Source organism: Heliangelus exortis, chromosome 30 (assembly GCF_036169615.1).
Source record: "Heliangelus exortis chromosome 30, bHelExo1.hap1, whole genome shotgun sequence".
Taxonomy (NCBI): Eukaryota; Metazoa; Chordata; class Aves; order Apodiformes; family Trochilidae; genus Heliangelus; species Heliangelus exortis.
In genome coordinates this window covers 1597217-1613764 of record NC_092451.1, presented here as the reverse complement: position 1 = coordinate 1613764, position 16548 = coordinate 1597217, and the positions used below count along the sequence as shown (strand labels likewise).

Below are 16548 nucleotides of genomic sequence, written 5' to 3'. Positions count from 1 at the left end.
TCGATACCTGAGAGCATCCCATCAGAAGATCTTTTATTCCCTTTCCATCATGTGTTCACTAGACTTCACAATGAAGAGCAGAGCTGCAAAGCCAGAGAGCAAATATATGAAAAATACATTTTCTTCAACAGCCTTTTAGGTCATTCTTCACATTCAATGGGTTCTAAGGAAAAAAAATAACAAAAAATACCAGCCTCCAAAACATCAAGGAACAGAACTGTGAAGCTACACAGGAAAGTTTCCCATGTCAGAGCATCTAGTATATTCCCTTTAAAGTTTTAGCATGTCAGCAACACAGTCCTGTTTCTAGGAGGTATATGCAGCCACTTTTGCTTCAAGCCCAGCTAATTATCCATTTCTGCCTCTGCCACAGAGTTTGGTGCCTCAGATAAATTTATCACGTTCTCAGTTTATGATGCAATTGTGATGGGGAAGAGGAGAGCACAAGTAAAAAAAAGGGCAACAGCTGGTAAGTTCAATCAATGCACTTGGAAAGAGAAACAAGCAGAATAATCCACAAAGATGAAATCTCAGGGTGGAGGAGGAATGCAGCAGCTTCTGAGCTGATGAAATGCAGCTCCAGATGAAATTGAAGTCTTTAAGCACTGATGCACACTGATAACATCCAGCACCTCACAAAAACAAAGGGCTACATATGCTGGCAGTCCACTGTGCCACTGTATTTCTGGGAATTTTTTTTCTGAATTTTGGCCACACCTCGAGTCTTGTGTCCAGTTCTGGGCCCCTCAACTCAGGAAGGAGCTTGAGGTGCTGGAGCAGGTCCAGAGAAGAGCAAGGAGGATCCCTGGGAAGGGATGCAGCAGAATTCCTGTGAGGAAGGGCTGAGGGAGCTGGGGGTGTTGAGGCTGGAGAAGAGGAGGCTCAGGGGAGACCTCATCACTCTCTCCAACTCCCTGAAAGGAGGTTGGAGCCAGGGGGGGGTTGGGCTCTTTTCCCAGGCAACTCTCAGCAAGACAAGAGGGCACAAGAGGTCTCAAGTTGTGCCAGGGGAGGTTTAGGTTGGACATTAGAAAGAATTTCTTTGTGGAGAGGGTGATCAGGCATTGGAATGGGCTGCCCAGGGAAGGGGTGGATTCTCCATCCCTGGAGATATTTCCAAAGAGCCTGGATGTGGCACTCAGTGCCATGGGCTGGGAACCACGGGGGGAGTGGAGCAAGGGTTGGACTTGATGAGCTCTGAGGTCCCTTCCAGCCCAGCCCATTCTAGGACTCTATGAATGCAGGTTATTTTACACTGCAGTTTCACAAAAGGAAGGTCACAGGGAAAGCAAGACTCTACCTCTGGTATCAGGGTGTGGGGAGGAAGGAAAGAGAGCACAGGAATCCTCCCAGAGAGGATTAATGGAGGAAAATGGAGAAAAAATAATGGAGAAGCTGAAAATGCTGCAAGGAAGACATTTGGTCCTCCCCAGCATCTCAAGGGTTAAAACATACAATGAGCAATATTCATTTTCTGACAGAATCCATATTTCACACCTGGGATTCCAGAGTTCCAAGAATCGGAAAGTTTGATGCAGATGCTGAAAAAAAAAAGACACTAAACAGAAATAAAAAAGGAAAACCAAACAAAAGCAAAGCAATTTTCTTGAACACCATGACAGCAGCAGCCACATGTCCAGAGAGAAGGAAAGGGCCTATGGGAGGGACAGACAGAATCTGGAATTGAAACTCTCACCTCTAATCTTCAGCTCTGCCACCACCTCACTCAACAAAAACTCCTGAGATGTGGTAAAAAGAGATGTTCAGGTTGCATCTCATTGTGCTACCAATCCAGTTGCTAAAAAGGTTTCTACACTCTTCAACCACATTAATTAAAAACACACCACATCACAACTATGAAGTACATTTTCTAGCTGGAATATGACAATACCCTACCAGTTTTCCATAAGCTGCACAGCTGCAGCCTGAAGGGGGAAAAGAAATTTATTTTTTAATCACCTCCTCTACTCTGGAAGTGCAGCAGAATGTTCCAGCTGAGTTTGCAAAGGTGCTTTCAGCCTCTCTCTCTTCTCAAGTGCAACACAAAAATTTGTGGCCAGGTGATTACATTTTGTTTCTTATTTGATGCATGACCTTGGAGTAACCCACCTGTGATTGGCAGATAATAGGCTGGGGGGGTCATTGCTGACATGCTCTCAGGAGCAGGTGAAAAGACAGCTGCTTCATTTTGCAGCTCTTGCAAATAAAAATATACCTGAGGTGGCACCGGAATCCACTGGAATGCCCCATTGCTACACTTCACATATTTAAAGATAAAAGGAGAATAAATGCAACTAAACCATTTATGTGTATCAGAGAACATTAGACACATGGCAGCTGGCTGCCTGGAAAGCATTCACACCTGTACAATAGGTAAATAATTCAGGAGCAGGCAAAAAATCTGACTGTTACAACAAATAAGCAATAAAATTATGTGCAGCACTTCGAATGGGCTCATCTGCAGTGGTACATAAGCCAATGCAAAAAAAAAAAATCCCACTTTCTTTTAGTGTATTTCCAACAATTATCACTTCCCTCCTACTTTTTCTCTCACAAGAGTATCCTGAATAAAATGGGATCTGAGAAACAACCCAGCCCACCTGGAAGAGTTGTAATGAAGACCCAGGTGTGCCTGCAAGTCTCAGGAGTAACAAAACCATTGTGCTTTCCTCCCAGCTGCAAACCTAGCAGGCAGCACAAGCAATGCATTCATTCTGCAGCTAAAGGTACAAATTCATTGCTGAAGCACCTGAAGGACAGCAGAGCTGCCTTCCTAAGTCTGCTCAGTCCAAGGCTGCACAGGAGTTATGAGTGTTTGCATACAAGCCTCCTGTCAGCAGATTTATTTTCAGTTGTGTTTTCTCAGTGTCTTCATCAGAAGCCTAAAAACTCAAAAATCATGTTTTCAAATCAATGTGTTTTTGAGTCCCAGCCTTGTAACTCTGGGCACCACTGCTCATGCTGGATTTGCAGCTTTGCATTAGGACACCTAGTGGCTGAGAAACTGGCTGTGCTTCTACACACATCTGAATGTATTGTTTGAATTTCCCATCAGAAAGCTCAGATCTACTTTTTCTAAAGATCAGTGAGACTTATTTAAAAGCATCTCAGGATTTCTGCATTATTCTGTTCTGCAATATAGCCCCCACTCATTTCTGGATGGAGCACAATGACAGACAGGTCTATGTGCCAATTTCTACTTTATTTTTCATCATAGTACCACAGTAGCATGGTCACCTCTAACCCATGATGCAGTCAGTCCTCCTCTTTGCAATGTACATAACTTCTTAGGTTTGGTACAGAATTTTTTTTTCTTATTCTCCATTCTAATAATTAAAAACAAGAGACTGTTGCTCTCAAGTTTTGTCTTGTTTCCACATAAATAAAAAATATATAAAACATTTTATTTAAAAGGATAAAATTTAGCTTCCTCAGTGAAGGAAAAAAATCCCACCCACCTTGCCCTAAAAAGCCCATGATGTTTCTCTTAAACAATTCCATCCCATTTGCTTTTAAGTGAAGTCACCATTTCAGATACCATAAGCCATCGTTTCTGAGGAGATAAAACCCATATTACCTTTAAAATTGATTAATCTAAGATGAAATACAATACAACTATTTGCATTTTCTTGTGTTTGCTCATTCCAAAAATCAGACACCTCATAGCAAAGTCAATCTGATAAAAAAATAAAATGCTGAAGTGGCTGGCTGTGCATCAGAATAGGAAAATGTGGATTAGCATGCCAAGGGGGTATTGAACATTTGAACTTCAGTAATCGATCTCAAAAATCATAAGACCCAGGCATTTAGAAAATGTCATAATATTAATAACTAATTCACTCCATTTGTAATTTGGAGAGAGCAGCTGCACTTGAAATTTTACCTGCAGCATTTCCTTCAGTTGGGTAAAGAATTCCTACTTGAGAATTAGTTTTTATTTATTTATTTCCATGCCCTTTTAGATTTCTACACATCAATTAATCCTCTGGTCCCACCTCCACTCACTTGTCACACACATCCAGCATTTGACACCGTCTCTCACAGCATCCTTGTAGATAAGTTGATCAAGTATGGATTTGGTGATCAGGTAGTGAGGTGGATCAGGAACTGGTTGAAAGGAAGGAGTCAGAGAGTTGTAGTCAATGGGGCAGAATCTGGTTGGAGGTGTGTGACCAGTGGAGTCCCTCAGGGGTCGGTACTGGGACCGGTGTTGTTCAATATCTTCATCAACGACTTGGATGAGGGTATAGAATGTACCCTCAGCAAGTTTGCTGATGACACTAAGCTGGGAGGAGTGGCTGACACACCAGAAGGCTGTGCTGCCATTCAGAGAGACTTAGACAGGCTGGAGAGTTGGGCAGGGAGAAACATAATGAAATTCAACAAGGGGAAGTGTAGAGTTTTGCATTTGGGGAAGAACAACACGATGTCCCAGTATAGGTTGGGGGCTGAGCTGCTGGAGAGCAGTGTAGGTGAAAGAGACCTGGGGGTCCTGGTAGACAAGAAGATGCCCATGAGCCAGCAATGTGCCCTTGTGGCCAAGAAGGCCAATGGCATCCTGGGGTGCATTAGAAAGGGGGTGGTTAGTAGGTCAAGAGAGGTTCTCCTCCCCCTCTATTCTGCATTGGTGAGGCCACACCTGGAGTATTGTGTCCAGTTCTGGGCCCCTCAGTTCAAGAAGGACAGGGAAGTGCTTGAAAGAGTCCAGCGCAGAGCTACTGAGATGATTAAGGGAGTGGAACATCTCCCTTATGAGGAAAGGCTGAGGGAGCTGGGTCTCTTTAGTTTGGAGAAAAGGAGACTGAGGGGTGACCTCATCAATGTTTTCAAATATGTAAGGGGTGAGTGTCAGGGAGATGGAGTTAGGCTTTTCTCAGTGGTGACCAGTGATAGGACAAGGGGTAATGGGTGTAAATTGGAGCATAGGAGGTTCAAGTTGAATATCAGAAAACATTTTTTTACTGTAAGGGTGACAGAGCCCTGGAACAGGCTGCCCAGGGGGGCTGTGGAGTCTCCTTCACTGGAGACATTCAAAACCCACCTGGACACGTTCCTAGGGGATGTACTCTAGGGGGCCCTGCTCTGGCAGGGGGGGTTGGACTAGATGATCTTTCCAGGTCCCTTCCAACCCCTAGGATTCTATGATTCTATGATGATTCTATGATTTCTGTTGTGGCTGGAGCTGGACTGCAGGCAAAGGGCAGCTCTTCCAGGTGCTCCAACCTCTGGATGAGGAGCTCAGACTGCAAACTGGAAGTACACATCACTGGTACTGGGGAGTACTGGTACTCCCCACCCTTTAAAGTCACCCACTAAGTATCAATTGCAGATTTAGCATCCTGGCTCAGATCTTCCTGTCTGAACTTCTACTTGGAATGGGAAGGCACAGGACAAGAAACAGATGATGCAAGGGTGAGATGTGCATGGGTTAGACAGTGTGCTTTGAGTGCAAAGAAAGTCAAAACCAGCAGGACATTGGACAAGAAGTTCAGTAGCTTAGCTATTTGTAATTTGTGGTTAAGAAAAAAAAAAAAAAAAAAAAAAAGAAAGAAAAAAGGTTATGCATCTAAGCAGTAAGAGACTACCTGAGACATTCTTCAAAACACTGCTGTACAGTTCAGAGCTGGCAGGGATGCTGCTGTCTGTGAGCAAGAATATAGTTAGAGGGCAAGGGACAAGAACCACCAGGCAAGTCTGATTCTGTTCTGCTGGCAAAAAGCAAACAGTGAGTGACATCTCCAGCTATTTCAGTCTCAGTCAGAGGTAGTGTTGTTCTCAAAAGGCTATTACTGAGTAAGTTCAGAACCTTCCCATCAAGCAGGAAGTTATTGCCACCTTTTTTCATCCAAAGTTAGACAGGACTGAAAAGCAGAATTTGCTAAGACTTTCCTCTGGCAATTAAGCAGAGAAGGACTGAGAGATATTCAGTGACTATGCACGACCAGAGGCCAGTAATAAAATGCAGACAGACAGAACTGCAAGTCTTAAAGACAAGAGAATCACATAAAGGAACTTCATAATTGGAGAGCTGAACCTCCTCCTCACTCTTCCCCTCCCAAACAGAAAACCAAACCAACAAAAAAATCCCAAAACCAAAATAACCCAAACTGAAAACCAAACGCAACTTTAAAAGATCAGAAAATCCTTAAATGGAACCTGGCAAAGGAAGATCATTGGCTAATTAGCAAGCTAAGAGGCTAAAGCTCCAGATTAAGGTTAAGGAGAGAATCTGAGTTTTAGTGTGGATGTTGCCACGTGCTTCCTGCAAAGCCTGAGGTGCTCAGGGAAAGATGCTGAAGCTGGCACCAGTTATTTAAATTGCAAACATGTTTGGCTTGATTAGGGATACTTCACCCTGCTCTGATTTGCTGAATGTATTGACTGATCTCACACAATTCCTCTCTCCCCTTTTTGCTAACAAGTGCACTGAAGCCTCACAGCGAGCCATGAGAAATGGGAGATTATTTTTACCCTAATTAAGTTAAATTTTGTCAGGACTGGAAATTCGCAGGTGTCATTATTAAGTTACATAATTGTGTCTCTGAAATGGGCACATAATAATGACTTTTCAGTAAGAAGAGGAAAAGGGGGAAGGGAACTCTTTGCTCTATTATTTGCATTTTCACCTCCAATGGAAAAGCAGAGGGCATCCATCATACACTGCAGCTCTGAATCACTCATCAGCACTCACACATCATGAAATGCACTGTTTGATGGGCTCAGGTGTGGAAGACAACAATTAGTTCCTTAACTATTCAAACATTATTTCAGCTACAAGGCAGAGGAACAAGAGAAGCAAACTTCAGTGGAAGTGGTAAGATTTTCTGAGAAGTGTCAGTTACCACCCATCAGCCAGCTGAGCTCTTCTCCCCATCACTGGGTTGGAAGGCAAGGAACCCAATTACTGACAGCTTCTCATCATCATCACCTCTTGCCACTCCAAGTCCTGCTCTGTTAGATGGCTGCACTTGTTTCTGCTGCTGCACATCCCTCCAGTAACCAGGAAATTTCCAGTTGAGGTGGAGTCAAGAGCTGACAAAGCTCTTGTAAGAACCATCCAAGACAGTTTCGAGTATGGTGCAGCACCCAGCTTGGACTCAGCTCCATTCCTCTGCTATATAGGAATTTGGGTCCTCAAATTCCCCACATTTTCTGCCACTGGATGGGTGCATCCCCCTGCAAGACAGGAGTGATGGAAGAGAGCCGAGCAATTCTAGTTCCGTGCAGCAGAGGGAAGCAGCAAGCACTGTAACATTGACTTAACCAGTCGTCTGTCAGGAACTAAAGACTTAATTATGTTCTCAAACAAAATACAATGAACTCTGTCATAAGTAATCACACGAGAGACCGGGAAGTCAGTAGCTCAACGGAAGTGGCCTCCTATGAAAGATGAAAGAGAATTTTCTCTGGCTATAGGGAAAACTTACTGAGCTCTTAAAAGAAACAAGTGAAGTGGAATGCAGGGCTCTTTTTCTTTACTTGCCAAGACCCAAGTTCATGTGTTGGTGTTTCACCAGGGAAACTTAATAAAAATAAGAAAAATTCCTCTAATCTTGAAGGTAACTTAAGGATTTACAAGGCATCCACTTTAAGAAATGAAAAGACATCCCCATAATCAAGTGCTGACAGACAAGGAAATGTTTTTGTTACAATGTATTTGTAATATTTAAAGCTTGAACATTTTATGTTTTATTTGGATGCAACTTAACCCTGCACAGGAATTAAGCATTACATAAACTCACCTTTGGTGTGATTTGGAACATTTTCTCCCCTAGTTCTGGTATTTCTCATTGTAAAGAAAAAAATTAGAATTGAATGGTTTTATCACAATTCTTTTTTCCCTTTGATATCAGGTAACAGAGCTTGCACAAGTGTTTCCTCCAGCAACTCCCAAACAGGTAACAAAGACAATTATGACACTGGAAGTTGTATCTCAAACTATAAAACAGAAAATTTAACTCTCCTGCTCCCACCCTCCTTCTTGAGGAATGCTTCAAGGTGCAAGAGTCCCTCAAAATTCACAGACAAATGATCCAATTACCATCCTAGGGATATTTTTTTTATTCTTCGTTGTAATAAAGGAAGGAAGAAGACCAGAGTGAGGGCTGCAGGAAGGCACTGACCTGGATGAAGACTTCAGGACAGGGCAATTCACATCTTCCCTCTCATTTTTGAGGCTGTTCTGTATTTAAAGCACAGTCCAGTTGGGTCAGGCATCATCTCTCACTTCTCATAATTCCAACAAGCAGAGGCTCCAGCTCTTGCTTGGAGAATCCCAGACTGCAAGGTAAGTCCAGAAAATGGGACAGTTGAAACATCAATTCACCTGATTTTTCATGGCAAAAGACATAACACAACAAAACCCAGAGCACACACATCATTTTGAGAAGTACAGAGCTTACCATGGAGTTTTTCCTGCAGCATCCAGCCAGGGCACTTCATGCTTTGAGTCCTCTTTATGCCTCCATGCACAAGGAGCTGAAGTAGACAATTCTTTAATCACACTATAAAGAAGATTTGTGAGGAAGTGAGGCAGAAGACGACAGACCAGGTAACAATAATTATGAACTTATTAGAAGGACACATAATATGATAAAAACCTAAAAGTAAATTGCTTTGAAATACAGATTTTTACTTTCCTCAACACTTAAGGTAAAATACTATTAAATAAATGCTGTCTCAAGTTAGAACCAAAGGTTAAAGGATAGTTATTACTATTATTTAAAGGGTAGTCATAATGAACTGAGATAAAGACATGTCACATCTCTATGCCAGATACTATATTTTCAGCTGGGAATGTGGCTCTAGCCAAGTATTAGCAGGAGACTGCACTTCAATTAGAAGCAAAGCTGTGACTTGCAATAAAGTTCTTCCAATAACAGAAAGTCTACAGTGCCTCAGTACAAAGCACTATTTGTGTGATCAGAACACAGATGTTTTTTAATAGGAAGCTTTCATGTCACATGCAGTTAAACACACAAACACAGATATTTTAATAAATCCAGGAGTTTCACAGAGTAAGACGTAAGACCAACACTTCCAGTGTGGTGTAAGTGAAATCTGCACTGCAAGTGACTTGACCTTGATATGAAAAAAAATTTTAAACCAAATCAAACTATTGTGTATTACATTATATCCCCAAAGCAGAACACCACAGCAGGCTTCCAGAGCAGAATACTTAGCTCTGCACTCTAAGGTGGGTGGGATGTCCACCCAGCTCCCATTCAGAACCAGACAACTTCAGTCTATCAAAATTTCTGAATTTCAAAGTTGCTGAACTGAGCTGATGGCACTGCTTGTGTTTCCAAACCTGCCCACTACCTTAGAAGTGCTTCTTGCACCACTTCTTCTGTGCTGGCATACACAGCTTTGAACCAAACCACTTATTCCAGATCTCAAACAGAGATGCTTTGCCCCTAACAGAGAAACAGCCACAGACCTGCAGGCTCAGAGGAGACCTCATCACTCTCTCCAACTCCCTGAAAGGAGGTTGGAGCCAGGGGGGGGTTGGGCTCTTTTCCCAGGCAACTCTCAGCAAGGCAAGAGGGCACAAGAGGTCTCAAGTTGTGCCAGGGGAGGTTTAGGTTGGACATTAGAAAGAATTTCTTTCTGGAGAGGGTGCTCAGCCATTGGAATGGGCTGCCCAGGGAAGGGGTGGATTCTCCATCCCTGGAGATATTTCCAAAGAGCCTGGATGTGGCACTCAGTGCCATGGGCTGGGAACCACGGGGGGAGTGGAGCAAGGCTTGGACTTGATGAGCTCTGAGGTCCCTTCCAACCCAGCCCATTCTAGGATTCTGTGATTCTATGAACTCCAACAATCTTGTATTCCACATCACAAGACCTGAGGTTCCCCCAGAAGATTGTCATTCCAGTTTCAGCCCACGTGGAGACCCATCAGCAGTCTCCAGTCTCTGTGTGCCTTCACAGCCAGCTTACCTTGGAGGTTCCAAGAACAGGACCCCAGCCATGGTGATTAATATGTCAGCAAAACAGTTCTCTGCTTTCCCTCTCACACCAGATGAAAGACATTTATTACCCTGTCCCTTTCCAGTCTGATGTTAGAGATGCCAGCCTAGGGGATCTAACCTCATCTGCCATACTGTCATTTGAATTAAAGTCATATCCTGTAAAATGCTACATGCTGCTCAAGTCCTGATAAGATCCTATTATCAGAAAGGAGCAAATTTGTGATGCTATCTGGGCCAGCCCATGATAATCTGCCAGAACAAAAGGAATGTTATTAAACAAACTCTTTAGATCACTGTGGAAGGACAGAATGAAAACCGTGCTCCAGAGAAAGCCCTTATCTCTCTGGGGTCACACCTGCAGCATGAAGTTGTTGCTCTGTGCTGAAAACTGGAGCAGAGAGAAAGAGGAGTTGCTGGTCCTGCTTTACCGGGGAAAGTTTTCTCTCCTTCCTGCAATGTATTGGAAGCACCAACTTTAATATCAATTAACTCCTGGGAGATGACAGGTTCCTAGGTATCTTGCAAAAGCCTCATTAAAAAGCAATGCCACTGTGTTTGCTTTTCTAAATACAGCCATTACTTTTTAGGACACAAAGAAGAAAGGATTACAACGTTTCTCTTACATTTAAGGTTTAATGATCTCCTGGGGAACGAAGGCAGCAGGAAGGAATTACCACACTGCACTTTCTTTACCTTGAATTCATTCTTTCCCTTCTCTGACTCAGCCAAACAACAAGTCAGCCCCCCGGAGCTGGATGCCCTGGTCTTTTCTGCAGCCAGGACAAACATTCAGCAGTTCCAGATGAAGCAGAGAGCAGTGTCACAGCCCTGGAACCTCTCAGGTTTCTTGGTGCTACAGGCACAAAACCCAACCAAGTATTTCTGCACATTAAACTTTAGCTCCTATGGTGAGGTGAGAATTCTGCTTGTGCTCTGGTCTAAAACCACAGAAAGTCACCTTTAATCTGGAAGAACTGTCTTACAAATATACAGCTTCCTCAGACAACAGAAAGGGAAAGCACAGAGGAGAAAATGCAATTAGGTACAGTTTAATTAGTCAGGATATTCAGAATAAAATGTCCTCTTCCCCAAAGTACCAGGGGGCCTCAGACACTCACCATCTGCTTTTGCTGCTGCAGTTGGCACGTGTGCACCTGCTTTAGGAAGATAAGGATTTATTTACATGTGTATCAGTAACAACAGCTCCAGATGATTGTGTTTTAAAAGATGGAAATAAAGAGTTAACAGAGAGACAAAGGCAGAAGATTTCCTCCAACCCTTTCACTGAGGGACTCCAGGAGAGATTTGCATGCAGGCAGCTCCTCTCAGCCAGGCTCCCATCCTGGGGAGGGAGCTGATCCTCTCACTGGATGGCTCATCCGTGCAGCTGACATTTCCTACCCGTGGAACACTGTGTCACTAGCACAAGACAGCAGTAAAACAAGAAGCTCAGCAACAACGACAATCTGCCAGCTCTACTGCCAGCTCTGCTCCAAAAATATCAAGACTTTATCCCTTCCCCCTCTCCTGAAGCCAGCAGAGCTCTTGTTTGCACACACTGTGGATTTCCCCAGGTGAGATGCAGATGGACAGAGTTCTGTAGGAACAGGAGCAAGCCCAGGAGATAATTGCCCACTGCAAGGACCAGGAGCAGCCCAGATAATTCCAAACTACTTACCAATTCCACGATCAAAAATAAATAAATAAAGCATGAGCTGCTCCAATTAATTCTGGTTTATTCATCCTTTGAGTGCACTACACACTGCTGCTAAAAGGCCAATAAATTCTTCCCAGTGCAGCAAGCAGCTCTCCAGTTCAGCAGGACTGCCTTGGCAACTTTTTTGGCAACCCCTCATGTCAAGCTGGTTTTGCACAGAGGAATGGATGCTTTGGGTTGGGCTCATGGTACAATCCATCCATCCCATTTCCCTCCTTGCAGGAAAGGTGTGAACCAGGGATTTTAAAGTATCTTGGGGAGCTACTGTTGAGTAACTAGAAAATATTTGGTAATAATAATATATATGGTAATAATAATAATAGGAATATTTGGTATTACTTTGATAGTGGTTTATTTATACCAAGAAAGGCCCACAGGCCTTTTATCATGGTTTTATGTGACTGTGAGGGCTCTTGTTTAAACACAATGTCTTTAACATTACATATTTGAGTCATTTTAATAAGCACACCCCACAAGTCTTTGGGAGGCTGGTTATTGACAGAAAGCACACTTGAAAGTAATTTTAAGGATGTATTTGCTTCTTGTCATGAAGATATTTCAGAATTATCACCAGGGAAATACATTCCAAACACAAAACGAAACAGAAGAGTCCAAAACTAATTTTACAGTTCATAACATTTCAAAAAGTTAATGAATAAACCCCCAACATTTCCTGAGGGGAACTGACTGCACCAAATAATGTTTACCTTCTACCTGATTGCAGCAAGTCTGGGTATTGAAATGGAGAAACTAGGGAACACCCTTTGCTGCCAATTCCCAGGAACTTCCTGAGAATCCAAGGGACTGCACACACATGCTGGCAGCAGGAAATATTCACTGTGTTTATGCACAAGAGTCCTACAGCAGACTTATTTACAAGCACTTGCATTTTTCAGCTGAAAACACAACCTCAGCCTGCAGCTGCTCCAGCTGGGGAAAGCAAAACCCCCCAACCTGCTGACTCCTTTAGCTCTGTCTCCATCACTCCATCAGTTTGTTCAGAAGCAAATCAACAGTATTAGAAATGCCAGAGGCCTTCTGCAGCAGGGCTGTCAGAGTGGCTGACATTACAGAGGGTGGGGATATGTCAGCACTGCATTTTTAGAACATTTTCATGTCTTTGCAGTCAGCAGAGGCAGCTATCAAAGACTTAAAGAAAAAAAAACATTTTTAAAGTAAAATCATATCAATAACAATATACTTTCATTTGTGCATGGGCACACAGGCACAAGTTTAAACCAATTTTTTTTTTAAAAAAAGTGGTATCAATATTACAACTCCTTGTAAGAAATAAATTCTTACATCTTTGACACATAAATTTTATCTGGATGCTTCAGAAAACTCTCTTCCACTTTTAATCACCTTTTGTGCTTTTCACAGATCTTACGCTGAAGAACCCATGCCAAGAAGTGAGTTGAGCTGCCTCTGATGGGGGATGCAGCAGGATGGATAGTGCTGTCAGATTTCACTATTACCTGTTCTCTACTTAGCTAGAATTAGACATCCTTGGGTGACAACCTTGCAGAATCAGAAGGAAAATCTCCCACCATTTTTTATAAAGCTCAGATACAACTTAGTGTCAAAAAAAAAAAAAGCTTTGAAATGTAGCTTTTGAATTCTTTTAAATATTAAATTCAAACTACTGCTGAGGAGGCTGATCAGGGAGCCAAGAACTTAATGTGTGAGAGGCAGACCACTGTTGTGATTAAAAGAGGGATGTGGTACAAAAGACAAGAATGAGAAATAAAAGGGGATCTTTAACTGTCAAAGATGCCATCAAGTGCACATCTTGGTTAATACACTTAGAAATGAACTTTTTGGCAGTGACTCAGGAGAAATATTGAATATCAGTCACCAGAGGCTTCTAATCTGGTTCTTACCACACTGTTTTTCTAGACACGGATGTGGGTTGGCTTTTAATTGCCTTTTCTGCTTATTTTTCCCTTGATCTGTCTGATTTAAGATTTTAATGAACATTAGAAGCCCACCACAACACCAAGTCTTGAACTTACCAAAACTGACACAGCCACTTTAAAAACAAATATCTGCATAAACAAAGTCTAATGGTGTCTGAAAAGCCAAGCCCATAAAAGGGAGAAGAAAAACAGAGAGACCAATTCACAGTGCTAAACAGCATCAATAGCCAAGATTTAGAAAACACAAGTAAGAAAAAAACTGGATAGATGCACTTGGTATTATTATCACCATGATCAAGGGTCCAGAGGCAGGAACAGCTGTTCTGAAAAAGTATCAATTTTATCCACTAATTTAAAAGAAAACTCTCTCTGGAGAGAAATTCACCAGCTCAGACTCTCTGCACCAGTTGGCTATTTAGTGAGGGAGATGACATCTGATTTTCATGAAATCCACCTTGTGACTGCTAAGGCACCTCTTGATAGGAAGAGCTGAAAACCAGGTGTGACAGTTTTAAAGACAAACCCAAAACCTTCTCCTCCTCAATAGGACAAATAACATGAAATCCCTGGACTGATTCCTGTCAGAGACCACATTAATTCTGTCTGTTACCTCATCCCAAAATAGCCTGGCATTCTGGCACTCTCACAACACAGGAGATAAAGTGTGCCCTGCTCATTCACACTCCCAGCAAGCACCATGTGTTTCATTTAAGGCTCCTAAATGAAACAGCAAAGCCCTTCACTAAACACAGTTATTCTGGTAAGTTAGGAGAGCACAAATACTAAACAGGGTTAAACACAGCCATGTGGGGAGCACAGGAGTGGTGTCAGTATAAATCAGAGAAGGCTCCACTGATTTCTCTGGAACTAAATGCTCAGTGCAAACCTAACTAACAAAAATATCAATAAATTCAGACGATGGAAAACTATCAAAGCCAGGTTAATGCAAGTCAGGAGTAACTCATTGCATATGCATCAGTTCCACTTTAACAAAGCTTTGCATTTCAGGTAGAATTAGTAGCAATTTTCTTTCCAATTGGCAGGCACAGATGCAAGGGATTGGGTAAACAGGTTCTCAGTTATTTCAGTATAAAATTTGAAATTAAGTCAGAACACATATTGAGTTCTCTATAGTTCACATTTTTCCTGAACAAATATCACTGCATTTGCTGTAAGAACCAATACATACACAGCTTTTAGGCAAAAATACAAATAACTAAACCTCAACTGATCATTCCAGCATAAGTGGTACCAGTCACCTGCAAATTCATCTGTAACTCCAGTTGTACGTGGAAGGCACATGAATTGCTTTCTCACTCCTCTCTTATGCCATGTGTTTCTCCTGACTCTCAAAGGAACAAAAAGGAGAGGGCAGCCATTTCTAACTCTAGAAATGCAAGCTAAAATATTTCCCTTTAAGTATTCAGTACCCCAATGAGCTGTCTTTAATTGCTCAGCATCTCATTTTACTAAAGCACAATCACAAGATTACAGTCAGCAGGGTGAGAAAGGATGCTAATTCTTCAGCCACCACCAAACTTTGTGTTTTCTTGTATGAGAAAGAGAAGAATTGCTGAAACAGACATATTCCCAAGGTCTGAAAACCACAACTCCCAAACAAACTGAAACTTCAGAATTCAAGAATCCATTTAGCTTGAGCTGAAGGATTAGACAAAGAGAAGCAGTGAATGTCATGAAGGAGAAGGACAGAAAATAATGAGTTTAGAGAATCATCTCTCAGGATTCTTTGGTTTTAGTATCTGCAGATATATTAAATATATTATCACTAACATATATATAGGAAAATGTTAAATCTCAAACCTTCAGCATTCAGTGTTTTGCTCATTTTTTTTTTTCACCAGAGCATTTTGTGCAATGAAAGATTTTAATTTTCCACAGAACACAAATGTGATGCTACACGAAGTTACAGAAAGGCATAAAAACCAAAGGAGCAAGACCAGTTGACTCCATACATGTCCTAATGCCTTCCCCTCTCATTCTCTCTCTACAAAACCCATTTGATTTCTATCTGTTCCATCCCATTGAAATGAAAACAAAATAATTAAAAACGACCCTATGCAGTAGCCCATTCCCTTGTAGGAATAATTTAATTAAACTTTGATAACAACAGCTTGTTGACATGGTTTGTCACCCAGAGGACCAAGAATTGTGCTTTGGAGTGAAGATGTGTACTTTGGGTCACTCTTGGTGCAGCAAGGAACTCTTCATTCCCTTTTACACATGAATGCATAGAATGCTTTGGGGAATGTTAAGCCCTGTCAAAACAAAGCCATGGAGATTTTTAAGAAGCAGTTGTGTGAGAGAAAAGGACAAAATTTGTCAAGAGTAAGCATGAGATAAGAAAATTGAGTTTGTGTTATGCAACAGATTCAGAAAGAGGTCGTGGATTTTGCAGTAAGGGGATGTGTGGAGGCCTCCCCAGACATGCACAGTGCCTTGCTGCAGGCAAGGGCTGAGGATGCTGCAGCTCCAGGGCCACCCCAGCACCAAGATTCCCTTCCCCTGGAACCCAGTTCAGAGGGGGCTTGGTGTCTATCTGGGTTCCAGCTGGGGGGGAGTCAGGCCAACAGACTGAGCAGCTCCAGACAAGGATTGATCAGAGATCAATAATGACAAGGAACAACAAAGTCCTGGAGAAAAGCACTCAAGGCTAATAATGATCTTCCTGGCTCCTTTCAGACAGGACCATCCTCCAGCAATAACTGCACAGAAGAGCAGTATCATCATATCATTGCTTCAGAAATGTCTGATTTTAATTTAACAGGACAGAAAAACTTGAAATTTCATAGTGAATAACACTTGAAAAGATCCTGTGCTGAAAAGCCCTCAGTGAACACAACCATTTTCTAGGAAAATTCCCCAAATATTCAGAACGCAGAACCCAGCAGAGTCTGTGTCAGGTTGGACATTCAACCTATTACAG

The 16548-nt window shown here is 42.2% G+C and overlaps 1 long non-coding RNA gene across 2 annotated transcripts in view; it reads right to left on the bottom strand.

Annotated features, from left to right (window-relative positions):
* Nucleotides 1-16548, bottom strand: part of LOC139788885 (uncharacterized) — a 43417-nt gene continuing 26869 nt past the window's right edge. The window contains exons 2-4 of one of the 2 annotated variants that reach the window (XR_011722971.1): nucleotides 8403-8504; nucleotides 8124-8280; nucleotides 1-83 (exon numbers count right to left, since the gene is read on the bottom strand). This is a non-coding gene — a long non-coding RNA (uncharacterized lncRNA). Of the gene's footprint in view, nucleotides 84-5169; nucleotides 5251-8123; nucleotides 8281-8402; nucleotides 8505-16548 lie in introns of those variants that run through there. The other variant, XR_011722972.1, reaches the window with a different exon arrangement.